Genomic DNA, 17,127 nt, shown 5'->3' on the forward strand with positions numbered 1-17,127 from the left:
ATCCAAAAAGAAGAAAGTTTTCCCAAAAGAAAGAAAAATGAAAACAGATGCAGTGTCATCCTCCATTATGTTAGCTAGTGCATGGTTCTTGCTAAAGAACAGACATTCAATCTGCTTTGAATTATTTGTCACTTGGCTTCTTTATATTTCCATGCCCCCCCCTTTTTTTTTTTTTTGCATTTTATTCACTACTCATTGTGTTACACAACCTACATTCTGCAAAAATAGTGTTAATATATATTCTTACCAAGGATTAAATATGCATAGCCAAGTTAAGAACCTTTGCAAACCTTGATGTTTTAGATTTTGCAACCAAACTTGATCACTTGGGGGTTTGATTCCCTTGCTCTTGGCCAAGCTGAATGTAAAAGTTCAATGAATTGGACGTTAAAAGGCTTATAAAATATTCAAAAAGCTTCTTGCACATCAAACAGTTCTTAAGACAGAACATTTTGATGAGTTTAGTGTAAATGAATCAGAAGCATATGGATTAAATTTACCTTAAAATACTCCTGGGTTTAAGAATTAAGAGAAAATGTGCTTGGCAAAACACATTTTGGGTTTTGCCTAACCCAGAACATTGGAAAAGTATTTCAAGATGTTTGATGAGCCCAAATCATGGCTGGGTTCACCCATTCCTAATCCCCTTTGGTAACACCAAAGGACAGGCAGAGGCAGAATTTAGGTACATGAATCTAGTTCAGGTTTTTATCATGGTCATTCCAAACTATTGGATAACTTGAGAATGCCTTGCCTTGTCTAAATCAAAATAGTGCTACATGTTTTTTATAGATAAGAACTATAGAATGTAGATAAGAACTATAGAATGTCTTATATGAAGGGTGTGGTTCTACATAATTATAGCAACTTCTCTGTACCCACTCAATAAAAAAGAGAAATCATAAGGTTTATGCTAACTTGGAGCATATCAAGAGATGCACAGAGAATTCAATATTATTCTTAGTGACTATCTTGAATTGAATTATGTTTATCAATTATTTCTACCTTTTAAAGGAACAAAAATATGCTAAAGAAGATTCAGGGTTTCAAAAAGTAGTGTTATGTACAATAATCAATATTGTATAATTGTATTTTCTTTACCAGTGATTTTTATTCCTACCTAAGAAATGGGCAGCATATATGAACAAGTCATTAAATTATCTGAATATAACTTTATATTAAAAGTAACAATTCATTCTTGATTTAGGGAACTTCTAATAATACTTGAATTATTTCTCATTTGAACTTATAACTAAGTCTTTACTTGTTAGTAAACAAATGTGGAGGAAAAAAATTAGAAGCCATCTTCCTTCTTCTCTTCCAGTAAAGAAATAACCAGGGAATGATGCAAATCACTATGAATTGGCAGATTCCTATGAATTGGCAGCTGAAAAATTTTAAATTAGAGCACCAAACATTCATTTATAAAATATGGCTCATTGTATAGGAATGCAAATGATCTCAAGAAAGTGTGTCAAAGATAACATCTAAAGTGAAATCTAAATGTGAGTTTTTGTAACAAATAATACATAAATGTAAGACATATTCTTGAGACTTAGATTAGTAAATATGAATGATATTTACCATTTTCTCAAGCTTGAGAAGAGAAGGTGTTTTCTAAAAGGACAAAAGTTTTTATATTATGGAATGATGATAGGCTATTTTCTGCAATGTGATAAGAAATTACTAAGGATATATAAAGATATAAAGATTGTACACATACTTATACAAATATGCTAGATTTTTTTTTAAATTTGCTCTGTTTATTTGCTTATGTACTCAGATCAATTTTACATATAATTAATTTTTGTTTCCAAATAATGAACAGGTAATTGATTCACAAAATGAAAGTGTTTCTATAAAAATGTGTGTAGATAAAGATCACATTTTTTTGATGTATAGTCGACACAATATTACATTAGTTTCAGGTATAAAACAGTGATTTGATAATTCTGTACATAATATATGCTCGCCACAAGTGTAGCTACCATCTGTTACTATGTAACATCATTACGGTATTATTGACTGTATTTCCTATGCTGCACTTTATACCTCCTTGATTTATTTATTTACCAACTGGAAGTTTATGCCTCAGTTCCTTCAGCTATTTCACACATTCCTCATCTACCGCCCCCTGGCAACCACCAATCTGTTCTCTGTACTTATGATTCAGTCTCTGTTTTTTGTTTGTTCATCTGTTTTGTTTTTGAGATTCCACATGTAAGTGAAATTGTATGATATTTGTCTTTCTCTGTCTTACTTATTTCACTGAGCATAATATCCTCACCATCTATTTCTGTTGTTGTAAATGACAAGATCTAATTTTGTTTATGGGTGAATAATATTCCTGTGTGTGTGTGTGTGTACCATATATTCTTTATTCATTCACCCACTGATAACACTTAAGTTGCTTCCATGTCTAAGTTATTGTAAATAATGCCATGATAAACATAGAAGTGCATATTTTTTTAAATCAGTGTTTTTGTATTCTTTGGGTAAATTCAGTGGAATTACTGAATCATATCATATTTTTATTTTTAAATTTTTGAGGAAACTCCATAGTGTTTTCCACAGTAATTGTACCAATTCCTACCAACAGTGCATAAGGGTTCCTTTTCTCCACATCCTTGCCAACAGTTGTTATTTCTTGTCTTTTTGATACTAGCCATTCTGATGGGTTTATCATCTTATTATGGTTTTGATTTGCACTTCTCTGATGATTACTGATGTTGAGCATCTTTTCATGTGTCTGTTTGTCTCTATAGACCTTCTTTGGAAAAATGATTATTAATGTGCTCTGCCCATTTTTTAATTGGATTACTTGGGGAGTTCTTGGTGTTTAGTTGTATAAGCTCTTTATATATTTTGTATATTAACCCCTTTGGATATATCATTTGCAAATACCTAGAACATATCTATTTTCAATGACCAAAAAATAGAACTACAACACTTTAAAATAATTTGGTCTTTCAACAACCTTAACTTTCTGAAACCCAGTGATACCAAAGATGTTCTTAGTATCCTAAATGTATGCCATAAATTCCCTGCACTAAAGATATACATACACTTTAATGCTAGCCCCTCATTCATAGCCTTTTGGATTCTTATTTATCATTTACCATTTATTCACTACTATTTAACTTGATTATACCACAAATATTTACTGAGCACCTATGTGGGCAAGACACTTGGGTATTAGAGAAATGTAGAGATTATTTATTCAGAATTTCTTTTCTCAAAAAGTTTATGATATATTGGGCATATTAAAACATGTATAGGGGTGCCTGGGTGGCTCAGTCATTAAAAGCCTATGTTCGGCTCAGGTCATGATCCCAGGGTCCTGGGATCAAGCCCTGCATCGGGCTCCCTGCTGAGCAGGGAGCCTGCCTCTCCCTCTCCCACTGCCCCTGCTTGGGCTCCCTCTCTCGCTGTGTCTCTCTCTGTCAAATAAATAAATAAAATCTTTTAAAAATGTATAAAAAGTTATTACTAAATATGGCAAGTTACATAAGGTCAATATAGAAACATCCTATGGATTCTTGAAAGAGAATTCTATTTTTTTTTAAGATTTTATTTATTTATTTGACAGACAGAGACAGAGATAGCAATAGAGAGAGTATGAAAGGGAGGAGAGGAGAAGCAGGCTCCCCACAGAGCAAGGAGCCTGACTTGCTTAAGGCTTAACCAACTGAGGCACCAAGGACTCCCTGAAAGATAATTCCTCAGTAGATTCCATGAGGCAAACATAATGCCAGCAGGAAAAATAACAGATGACAATCTTAAATTAAAAGATGACACAGAGGGGCACCTGGGTGGCTCAGTGGGTTAAGCCACTGCCTTCAGCTCAGGTCATGATCCCAGGGTCCTGGGATCAAGCCCCGCATCAGGCTCTCTGCTCAGCAGGGAGCCTGCTTCCCTTCCTCTCTCTCTCCGCCTGCCTCTCTGCCTACTTGTGATCTCTGTCAAATAAATAAATAAAATCTTAAAAAAAAAAAAAGATGGCACAGAAAATGTAATAGAAGAAATTATATTGCCTAATAGTTGAACAGTGGATGCTAATAAGAATCATTTAAATTATGTTGAGTTTATTTTGTTTAAAAAGGTAAGGAAGTGTATAACACATTTTATATCAACTTGAATTTAGTGTGAATTTTGCGTCATTTGAAAACAAGTAAATAAGTGTTATGTATAAGAGGTTATATGGTATATTTGAATGAAATGACACAATGAAGTATAGAACGTGTAATGCTGTATAACAGAACAGCTCTGGAGCAGGGACTAAGTCTTAGCAGAAGATAAATGCAAAATTGTCTATAATAAAAATTGCCAACTGGTTTTAAAAATGTTAGACTACTGATGTATGATAATTAAAAGGGATATATTTAGCCTGCTTCCAGCTAAGCTGGTAGGGATAAACAGAAAATACTAGCCATCTATAGGAGTGTTCTGAGGACTACATATAGCCAAATTACCAGGAGAGTTTGCTAACAAGAGCAGTTTTCTGCTATTAGAACATATGTTAGTAGCACCCATACATCCTAAGTGCTAATAAGATTTTCAAATGATTATTAAGAATGTTAACTGATTATTAAGAATATTTGAAAAGATGACAGCGAGAGTGGCAGGTGGCCCCTGAGCAGATATCGAAGACTGTTACTGTCTTATGCTATAAAAAGGTACTCTGAAGTAAATAGCAATGATTTTGAACATGTGGGGGATATATATTGAATAAAGCGGGTTTTCATATTAGAGACATTTACTAGCTATATGTTGATATTTATTATAAATAGATAGTAATTTACTTTTACTTACAAATCAGACATTGTGTTCCTATCTTGTTAGTTTTGTGTGTCAGCTTCATAGGAGTCCTAACATGGCTACACACATGGCACTTGGCAGCGCCTTTTATGACGTAGCCGAGGAAAAAGTGAAAGAGCTTAGATAGGAAAGTACATTCCCCAAACTACTGACATGTGAGGCCAATGTTAGCAACCCTTTAAAAAATTTTCCATCAAAAATTATTTGTTTCTCATCTTCTCATTCTGGATTTCTAGTTTGGGTGATGTTTCAGTTATATGGAAACTACATTCATAGCTTTAGGCAATCTTTAACTATAGATCAGATAAATGAGGCCTAACCAAAGTAAGGTTTTCAGTTTTACTTGTTTCTTATTTCTTTTTAGATTGATGATAAGATAAAAATTAAACCATTTTGGGAAGTAAGATAGAGAAAGGTCCAACCTATCAAGAGCTGTTGTAGACTGACACACACACAAACGCAGATTCATAACAAATATGTAGAAATTACAAGAGAAATTAGAGAGTAGGGAATGGAAAGGGCTTATCTGAGGGACCTGTAGAAAGGTCTCATCTCTCCTAGCACCCTGCCCCATCCAGTTCTTCTTCATTTTACACTTAAAAAAAAAAAAAAAAAGTGACCTTCAGCCATTAGCAAATGTCCTCAGCTTCACCTTTCAGATAATTTCACTACACCATACATACTTACCCACTTCCATACAATTTTGCCTTCTCTTCTATGATCTGAGAGAAAGAGGTTGGACCTGCTGCCTCATCTTTATATTTCTGGTCCACCTCTCCTGAGTTTGTCTCACTTCATATTGTTTCTGTCCATCTCAGGGAACCTCCTTACATCTGTCTTCTATTCATGGTTAATGTTTTATCAAAGAGTCTTGAGATCCACCTTCATTTACTTTTTTCCTATTCATTCCTTAACTCAACCTCTAATTGAATTCCACCCCTGCTATACCACTAAAATCACTCTTACTACTGTCACCAATAGTTAAAAGAATGTAACTTTTTTAAAAAGTTTTAAAGTTCTAAAAGTTTTAAAGTTTTAAAGTTTGTTATGAATCTGCGTTTGTGTGTGTGTCAGTCTACAACAGCTCTTGATAGGTTGGACCTTTCTCTTCTATCTTACTTCCCAAAATGGTTTAATTTTTATCTTATCATCAATCTAAAAAGAAATAAAAACAAGTAAAACTGAAAACCTTTAATCTAATTCATTAGTTTTACTCTGAATAATTTCAGATGACAAAATTTAGCTGATCACTATTTGAGAAAAAAAAATGCACTTCTCCATTTCTTTCTAGCATGAAGTCTGGTCAAACTGTTTAAAACTACAGTTTTAAGGGGCACTATTACCTATGCAATGCCAAGCCACAGACATGCATACATACCAGGGACAGAAATGCTTCTAGTAACAGACAACAGGCCCACACATGGAGGTGTCATCAATATAAAAACAAAGTAGCAGCTTCAGACTCTGTCTCAAAGACTATATGTTGGCATCTCTGCCTTACTGATATGTTAGACAAACTACTTAGCAAAATGAAAAATGTAGGACAAGAGTATTCCAAAGAGACCAGCGATGGAGGCAAAGACCTTGAGACAAAGAGGAGATTGCTTCTTCCAAATTCTGAAAAGCAGGCTAGGTTTTGGTTGTAAGTCTTCTTGAATTCCTTCAGCAGAAAAAGTACATCTACCTCAACTCTAGGTCTTGCCACCCCAGCTCTCCATTGGAGATACTTACCTGTTTTTTGAACTTGAGTGTGGTAGAGGAAGAGAAAGTAACCATGTTTAGCATAAAGGTGGGCAAAGACATAAAATAACCGATTTCCCATTTTTAGTTACCCTAATACTCAACAGTGAATAACTGAAAGCGTTCCTCCTAAAATTAGGAACAAGACAAGGAGGTCTTCTCTCACCACTTTTATTTAACATAGTACGGAAGTCCTTGCAATTAGAACGTTACATCGAAAACTAATGATGTACTATATGTAGACTAAACAAACATAAATAAATAAATAAATAAAATAAAAAAAAAATCCAATCGGTAGGAAAGAAGTAAAATTTTCACTTTTTTGCAGATGACATAATGATATATATAGAAAACTAAAGACTCTGCCAGAAAACTATTAGAACTGGGGCACCTGGGTGGCTCAGTGGGTTAAAGCCTCTGCCTTTGGCTCACGTCATGATCCCAGGGTCCTGGAATCGAGCCCCGCATCGGGCTCTCTGCTCCACAGGGAGCCTGCTTTCTCCCTCTCTCTCTGCCTGCCTCTCTGCCTGCTTGTGATCTTCATCAGTCAAATAAACAAATAAAATCTTAAAAAAAAAAAAAGAAGGAAAACTATTAGAACTAATAAATGAATTCAGTAAAGTTGCAGGATATAAAATCAATATACAGAAATCTGTTACATTTCTATACACTAATAATGAAACAGCAGAAAGAGAAATTAATAAAACAATCCCATTTACAACTGTACCAAAATAATAAAATACCCAGGAATAAACTTAACCACAGAGGTGAAAGATCTGTATTCTGAAAACTATAAAACATTGGGAAAAGAAACGATGAAAACACAAATAAATGGAAAAGTATTCCATGCTCATGGGCTGGGAGAACAAATATTGTTAAAATGTCCATACTATTGAAAGAAATCTACAGATTTAATGCAGTATCTATCAAAATATCAAGTCAATTTTCACAGAACTACAACAAATAATCCTAGCATTTGTATGGAAACATTCTGAATAGCAAAAGCAATCTTGAAAAACAAGAACAAAAATGAAAGTATCAGAAGCCCAGATTTCAAGATATACTACAAACCTGAAGTAATCAAAACAGTGTGGTACTAGCACAAAAATAGACTTATAGATCAATGAAACAGAATAGGGAGCCCAGAAGTAAACCCACGATTATGTGGTCAATGCATTCATAAGAAAGGGGGCAAGAATACTCAATGGGAAAAAGACAGTCTCTTCAATAAATGGTGTTGTGAAAAGGAGACAGCTATGTGCAAAAGAATGAAACTGGACCACTTTCTTAAACCATGCACAAAAATGAGTTCAAAGTAGTTTTAAAGACCTAAATGTGAGAGTTGAAACCACAAAAACCTAGAAGACAGCACAGGGGTAATGTCTTTGACATCAGCTGTAGCAACATTTTTCTAGGTATATCTTCTAAGGAAAACAAAACAAAAGCAAAAATAAATTATTGGGACTATATCAAAATAAAAAGCTTCTGTACAATGAAAGAAGCAATCAGCAAAACTAAAAGATGACCTACTGAATGGGAGAAGATTTTTGCAATTGATAGATCCAATAAGGGGTTAGTATCCAAAATATATGAAGAACTTATACCACTCAACACCAAAAAAATTAATCCAACTAAAAAGTGGGCAGAAGACAGGAACAGATATTCCTCCAAAGAAGACATACAGATGACCAACAGACACATGGAAAGATGCTCAAATCACTCATCATCAGGGAAATGCAAATCAAAATTATCATGTGGTATACCTCACACCTGTCAGAATATCAGAATAGCTAAAATTAAAAATGAAAGAAACAACAGGTGCTGGTGAGGCTGTGAAATAAAAGGAACACTTGTGCACTGTTGGTGAGAATGCAAACTTGTGTAGCCAATGCGGAAAACAGTACAGAGTTTCCTCAAAAAATTAAAAATAGAATTACCGGGGGAGGAGTCAAGATGGCGGAGAAGTAGCAAGCTGAGACTGCTTCAGCTAGCCGGAGATCAGCTAGATAGCTTATCTAAAGATTGCAAACACCTGAAAATCCATCGGCAGATGGAAGAGAAGAAAAACAGCAATTCTGGAAACAGAAAATCAACCACTTTCTGAAAGGTAGGACCAGCGGAGAAGTGAATCCAAAGCAACGGGAAGAGAGACCCCGGGGGGAGGGACCGGCTCCCGGCAAGCGGCGGAGCAACCGCGCACAAAATCAGGACTTTTAAAAGTCTGTTCCGCTGAGGGACATCGCTCCAGAGGCTAAACCGGGGCGAAGCCAACGCGGGGTCAGCGTGGCCTCAGGTCCCGCAGGGTCACAGAAGGATCGGGGGTGTCTGAGTGTCCCGGCTGCAGAGACAGAGCCGACAGTAAGCTCACAGCTCCGTGTTACCTTGAACCGGTTGCAGGCTCGGTGAGCTCGGAGCGCGGCCAGAGGTCAGGCAGACGGGAGTAACTGGGCGCTGTTCTCTGAGGGCGCACTGAGGAGTGGGGCCTGGGCTCTCGGCTCCTCCGGCCCGAGACCAGGAGGCCGCCATTTGTATTCCCGTCCTCCGGAACTCTACGGAAAGCGCTCAGGGAACGAAAGCTCCTGAAAGCAAACCCAAGCGGATACTCACCCCGGCCCTGGGTAAGGGCGGTGTAATTCCGCCTGGGGCAAAGACACTTGAGAATCACTACAACAGGCCCCTCCCCCAGAAGATCAACAAGAAATCCAGCCGAGACCAAGTTCACCTACCAAGGAGTGCGGTTTCAATACCAAGGAGAGCAGCAGAATTCCAGAGGAGGAGAAAGCCAAGCACGGAACTCATGGCTTTTTTCCTGTGATTTTTTTTAGTCTTGCAGTTAATTTAATTTTTTCTTTTTCATTTTTTTTTTTCTTCTCGCCTTCAGGTAAAATTTTTTTTTTTAACTGTTACCTTTTTCTTTTTTAACGATTTTTTACTAGTTTATCTAATATATATATTTTTTCTTTTTTACATTTTTCTTAGGTGTTTTCTTTTTTAAAAAATTCTTTTCTTTTCTTTTTTTTTTTTTCTTTCTTCCTGTTTGAACCTCTTTTTATCCCCTTTCTCCCCACTCACGATTTTGGATCTCTTCTAATTTGGTTAAAGCATATTTTCCTGGGGTTGTTGCCACCCTTTTAGTATTTTACTTGCCCCTTCATTTACTCTTATCTGGACAAAATGACAAGACGTAAAAATTCAACACAAAAAAAAGAACAAGAGGCAGTACCGAAGGCTAGAGACCTAATCAATACAGACATCGGTAATATGTCAGATCTAGAGTTCAGAATGACAATTCTCAAGGTTCTAGCTGGGCTCGAAAAAGGCATGGAAGATATCAGAGAAACCCTCTTGAGAGATATAAAAGCCCTTTCTGGAGAAATAAAAGAACTAAAATCTAACCAAGTTGAAATCAAAAAAGCTATTAATGAGGTGCAATCAAAAATGGAGGCTCTAACTGCTAGGATAAATGAGGCAGAAGAAAGAATTAGTGATATAGAAGACCAAATGACAGAGAATAAAGAAGCTGAGCAAAAGAGAGACAAACAGCTACTGGACCACGAGGGGAGAATTCGAGAGATAAGTGACACCATAAGACAAAACAACATTAGAATAATTGGGATTCCAGAAGAAGAAGAAAGAGAGAGGGGAGCAGAAGGTATACTGGAGAGAATTATTGGGGAGAATTTCCCCAATATGGTAAAGGGAATGAGCATCAAAATTCAGGATGTTCAGAGAACGACCCTATAATCAATAAGAATAGGCCCACACCCCGTCACCTAATAATAAAATTTACAAGTCTCAGTGACAAAGAGAAAATCCTGAAAGCAGCCCGGGAAAAGAAGTCTGTAACATACAATGGTAAAAATATTAGATTGGCAGCTGACTTATTCACAGAGACCTGGCAGGCCAGAAAGAGCTGGCATGATATTTTCAGAGCACTAAACGAGAAAAACATGCAGCCAAGAATACTATATCCAGCTAAGCTATCATTGAAAATAGAAGGAGAGATTAAAAGCTTCCAGGACAAACAAAAACTGAAAGAATTTGCAAATACCAAACCAGCTCTACAGGAAATATTGAAAGGGGTCCTCTAAGCAAAGAGAGAGCCTACAAGTGGTAGATCAGAAAGGAACAGAGACCATATAAAGTAACAGTCACCTTACAGGCAATACAATGGCACTAAATTCATATCTCTCAATAGTTACCCTGAATGTGAATGGGCTAAATGCCCCTGTCAAAAGACGCAGGGTATCAGAATGGATAAAAAAACAAAACCCATCTATATGTTGCCTCCAAGAAACTCATTTTAAGCCCGAAGACACCTCCAGATTTAAAGTGAGGGGGTGGAAAAGAATTTACCATGCTAATGGACATCAGAAGAAAGCAGGAGTGGCAATCCTTATATCAGATCAATTAGATTTTAAGCCAAAGACTATAATAAGAGATGAGGAAGGACAGTATATCATACTCAAAGGGTCTGTTCAACAAGAAGATTTAACAATTTTAAATATCTATGCCCCCAATGTGGGAGCAGCCAACTATATAAACCAATTAATAACAAAATCAAAGAAACACATCAACAATAATACAATAATAGTAGGGGACTTTAACACTCCCCTCACTGAAATGGACAGGTCATCCAAGCAAAAGATCAGCAAGGAAATAAAGGCCTTAAACGACACACTGGACCAGATGGACATCACGGATATATTCAGAATATTTCATCCCAAAGCAACAGAATACACATTCTTCTCTAGTGCACATGGAACATTCTCCAGAATAGATCACATCCTCGGTCCCAAATCAGGACTCAACCGGTATCAAAAGATTGGGATCATTCCCTGCATATTTTCAGACCACAATGCTCTAAAGCTAGAACTCAACCACAAAAGGAAGTTTGGAAAGAACCCAAATACATGGAGACTAAATAGTATCCTTCTAAAGAATGAATGGGTCAACCGGGAAATTAAAGAAGAATTGAAAAAAATCATGGAAACAAATGATAATGAAAATACAACGGTTCAAAATCTGTGGGACACAAAAAAGGCAGTCCTGAGAGGAAAATATATAGCGGTACAAGCCTTTCTCAAGAAACAAGAAAGGTCTCAGGTACACAACCTAACCCTACACCTAAAGGAGCTGGAGAAAGAACAAGAAAGAAACTGTAAGCCCAGCAGGAGAAGAGAAATCATAAAGATCAGAGCAGAAATCAATGAAATAGAAACCAAAAAAACAATAGAACAAATCAACGAAACTAGGAGCTGGTTCTTTGAAAGAATTAATAAAATTGATAAACCCCTGGCCCAACTTATCAAAAAGAAAAGAGAAAGGACCCAAATAAATAAAATCATGAATGAAAGAGGAGAGATCACAACTAACACCAAAGAAATACAAACTATTATAAGAACATACTATGAGCAACTCTACGGCAATAAATTTGACAATCTGGAAGCAATGGATGCATTCCTAGAAACATATAAACTACCACAACTGAACCAGGAAGAAATAGAAAGCCTGAACAGACCCATAACCAGTAAGGAGATTGAAACAGTCATTAAAAATCTCCAAACAAACAAAAGCTCAGGGCCAGATGGCTTCCCGGGGGAATTCTACCAAACATTTAAAGAAGAACTAATTCCTATTCTCCTGAAATTGTTCCAAAAAATAGAAACGGAAGGAAAACTTCCAAACTCATTTTATGAGGCCAGCAGCAGCACCTTGATCCCCAAACCAGACAAGGATCCCACCAAAAAAGAGAGCTATAGACCGATATCCTTGATAAACACAGATGCGAAAATACTCAACAAAATACTAGCCAATAGGATTCAACAGTACATTAAAAAGATTATTCACCACGACCAAGTGGGATTTATTCCAGGGCTGCAAGGTTGGTTCAACATCCGCAAATCAGTCAATGTGATACAACACATCAATAAAAGAAAGAACAAGAACCATATGATACTCTCAATAGATGCTGAAAAAGCATTTGACAAAGTACAGCATCCCTTCCTGATCAAAACTCTTCAAAGTGTATGGATAGAGGGCACATACCTCAATATCATCAAAGCCATCTATGAAAAACCCACCGCAAATAGCATTCTCAATGGAGAAAAACTGAAAGCTTTTCCGCTAAGGTCAGGAACACGGCAGGGATGTCCATTATCACCACTGCTATTCAACATTGTACTAGAGGTCCTAGCCTCAGCAATCAGACAACAAAAGGAAATTAAAGGCATCCAAATCGGCAAAGAAGAAGTCAAATTATCACTCTTTGCAGATGATATGATACTCTATGTGGAAAACCCAAAAGACTCCACTCCAAAACTGCTAGAACTTATACAGGAATTCAGTAAAGTGTCAGGATATAAAATCAATGCACAGAAATCAGTTGCATTTCTCTACACCAACAGCAAGACAGAAGAAAGAGATATTAAGGAGTCAATCCCATTTACAATTGCATCCAAAACCATAAGATACCTAGGAATAAACCTAACCAAAGAGACACAGAATCTATACTCAGAAAACTATAAAGTACTCATGAAAGAAATTGAGGAAGACACAAAGAAATGGAAAAATGTTCCATGCTCCTGGATTGGAAGAATAAATATTGTGAAAATGTCTATGCTACCTAAAGCAATCTACACATTTAATGCAATTCCTATCAAAGTACCATCCATCTTTTTCAAAGAAATGGAACAAATAATGCTAAAATTTATATGGAACCAGAAAAGACCTCGAATAGCCAAAGGGATATTGAAAAAGAAAGCCAATGTTGGTGGCATCACAATTCCGGATTTCAAGCTCTATTACAAAGCTGTCATCATCAAGACAGCATGGTACTGGCACAAAAACAGACACATAGATCAATGGAACAGAATAGAGAGCCCAGAAATAGACCCTCAAATCTATGGTCAACTAATCTTCGACAAAGCAGGAAAGAATGTCCAATGGAAAAAAGACAGCCTCTTCAATAAATGGTGCTGGGAAAATTGGACAGCCACATGCAGAAAAATGAAATTGGACCATTTCCTTACACCACACACAAAAATAGACTCAAAATGGATGAAGGACCTCAATGTGCGAAAGGAATCCATCAAAATCCTTGAGGAGAACACGGGCAGCAACCTCTTCGACCTCTGCCGCAGCAACATCTTCCTAGGAACAACGCAAAAGGCAAGGGAAGCAAGGGAAAAAATGAACTATTGGGATTTCATCAAGATCAAAAGCTTTTGCACAGCAAAGGAAACAGTTAACAAATTCAAAAGACAACTGACAGAATGGGAGAAGATATTTGCAAACAACATATCAGATAAAGGACTAGTGTCCAGAATCTATAAAGAACTTAGCAAACTCAACACCCAAAGAACAAATAATCCAATCAAGAAATGGGCAGAGGACATGAACAGACATTTCTGCAAAGAAGACATCCAGATGGCCAACAGACACATGAAAAAGTGCTCCATATCACTCGGCATCAGGGAAATACAAATCAAAACCACAATGAGATATCACCTCACACCAGTCAGAATGGCTAAAATCAACAAGTCAGGAAATGACAGATGCTGGCGAGGATGGGGAGAAAGGGGAACCCTCCTACACTGTTGGTGGGAATGCAAGCTGGTGCAGCCACTCTGGAAAACAGCATGGAGGTTCCTCAAAATGTTGAAAATAGAACTGCCCTATGACCCAGCAATTGCACTATTGGGTATTTACCCTAAAGATACAAATGTAGTGATCCAAAGGGGCACATGCACCCGAATGTTTATAGCAGCAATGTCTACAGTAGCCAAACTATGGAAAGAACCTAGATGTCCATCAACAGATGAATGGATCAAGAAGATGTGGTATATATACACAATGGAATACTATGCAGCCATCAAAAGAAATGAAATCTTGCCATTTGCGACAACATGGATGGAACTAGAGCGTATCATGCTTAGCGAAATAAGTCAAGCAGAGAAAAACAACTATCATATGATATCCCTGATATGAGGAAATGGTGATGCAACATGGGGGCTTAAGTGGGTAGGAGAAGAATCAATGAAACAAGATGGGATTGGGAGGGAGACAAACCATAAGTGACTCTTAATCTCACAAAACAAACTGAGGGTTGCTGGGGGGAGGGGGTTTGGGAGAAGGGGGTGGGATTATGGACATTGGGGAGGGTATGTGCTTTGGTGAGTGCTGTGAAGTGTGTAAACCTGGTGATTCACAGACCTGTACCCCTGGGGATAAAAATATATGTTTAAAAAATTAAAAAAAAATAGAATTACCATGTGATATAGTAGTTCCACTACTATTTACCCAAAGAATATGAAAACACTAATTTGAAAAGATATATGCACTCACCCCTATGTTTACTGCAGCGTTACTTGTGATAGCCGAAATATGGAAGCATCTCAGGTGTCCATCGATAGATGAATGGATAAAAAAAAGTCGTGTGTACACACACACACACACAGACACACACACAATGGAATATTACTCAGACATAACAATAAAGAATAAAGAATAAAATCTTGCCATTTGCAACAACATGTTGGATCTAGAGGGTGTAATGCTAAATGAAAGAAGTCATTCAGAAAAAGATAAATACCATATGATTTCACTGGTATGTGGAATTTTAGAAACAAAACAAACAAGCGAGGACAAAAGAAACAAATGAGAAAACAGACTCTTAACTCTAGAGAACAAACTGGTGGTAACCAGAGAGAAGGTGAGTGAGGGTATAGATGAAAGAGATAAAGGGGGCTAAGGGCATACTATTTGTGATAAACACTGAGTAATGTATAGAATGTTTGAATTACTATATTATACACTTGAAACAATATAACACCATATGTTAAGTATACTGGAATTTGAAAAAAACAAATACATAAAATTTTAAAAACACACAAAAAAAAAACCCCAAAACAAAATGTCTAGGGAAAGGAATAGTATAATATACACAACAACAACAACAAAGGCTGGTGAACAGCTCATGATTCACTTTTGCTCCCCTCCTCCACGGAAATCATTTACAATTCTTATAATCAAATTTACTCAGATATCTATGGCATCTCAACCAGGTTTTCCTGGACTTTTTATTGGATTTGTTTAATGCAAAGAGGTGCTTCTAGAATTATTCTAGAACAGCTCACTCTGTTCCCCAAGGTAATCATTTTGGTGACTGAACAAAAATAAAAAGAAAGCTATTTGGAATTTACCCAGGTAATAAAAGAAATCTGAGTTTAATTTGTAATAAATTATATAAATTAGAACATGCTGCCAAACATATCTTTTTCTCTACCATAAATGAAGAAATAACACAAATCTATATGATTTTTAATAACTCTATAGAAATTACTTTTTATGGAGGCATGGAAATCCAGTATGAAACAAATAGAATTGCAGTATTAATGAATTCTAAATAGTTTATGGGCCTTGCATCAGAGCTATACAAAGCTCAAGGTGACATTTATTTACTTCATATTTTAGTGAGCAGTTTTGATTATTGTGTCAGATACAATTGAAAACATGCTTCCATAAATTACTGTAGAATAATTCCATATAAAGGTGAGGTAATCCCTCATAGCTTAATAATAAAGGTCCTTATTAAATCAAATAATTTTGAAGTCATTTCTGTTTCTAATATGTATATAATATATTCATTATTATCTCAGGGTCACAATTCTTTTCATTCAAGATGAAGATTTTTTGAGCAATATCATCTTGAGAGGAAGTTTTGGACCCCCAAATTTAAAAAATTACTATATTGTTCATGGGTATAAACTCCATGAATGTTTTTTAAGAGTAATCTGCCTTATTAGGGGGATTTGTCTCAGTTTCAAATGGGGTAACCAAGGTTTACGGATGTTAAGTGCTTTGCCCTAGGTCACTAAATGTAGAAAAGAGACCAAGGAGAATGTTCTGGTATATAATTTGCCAGATTCAATCTAGTGGATTTACATAGAAAATCTAATGGAAATCCAAAGATTTGCCCTACAAACCTTTAAAAGATAATAATCTCTAAACAAATAAATAACATTTGTGAATATAAAAACATGCCAAAGTCTCTACATTCTTAGCAGAAATATCCTTTTGCCTCTTTCCTGCTTCCTATTACAGTATCACATAATATATGATCGTATTAACAATATTTAACAAAGGGTAGATTAGGAGATACGCGGGTCTGCAAGAGGATTTGGTGCAATCTTAACTTCAAACAAAATACAGCACATTATTAGGCCTGAAGGCAAACCTAAAATACTCCGGAACGACTATCTGTGAAAGAACCAACATGCATGTGTAATAACATAAAGGCATGTAATTAAATATAACTGATAGTATTGGGCTGATCTTAATGGCACAACAGATCCTCCAGGATTCTTGTTTTTGTCGCCACTGCAAACTTTATTTCCTGCATTTCAACCACCGATAAATGAAACTTTAGGTATCAGATTTTTTTTTTTTTTATCCAAAGGACAACATTGCTGGTGCCAGAACTTCACTAAAAGTAATAAAACACACATATTTGAGTAGATGCCTTAGAAAATTGGAATGTTTGCTCTATCTGCAAGCAGGTTAAGACTA

The 17,127-nt window shown here is 36.3% G+C and overlaps 1 protein-coding gene across 2 annotated transcripts in view; it reads right to left on the reverse strand.

The window, feature by feature from the left end:
* The window catches only part of LOC309860793 (uncharacterized protein), a 190,549-nt gene that overhangs the window by 17,143 nt on the left and 156,279 nt on the right, over positions 1–17,127 (reverse strand). The window lies entirely within an intron of this gene.

This window comes from Mustela nivalis, assembly GCF_964662115.1.
Source record: "Mustela nivalis genome assembly, chromosome: 3".
Lineage (NCBI taxonomy): Eukaryota > Metazoa > Chordata > Mammalia > Carnivora > Mustelidae > Mustela > Mustela nivalis.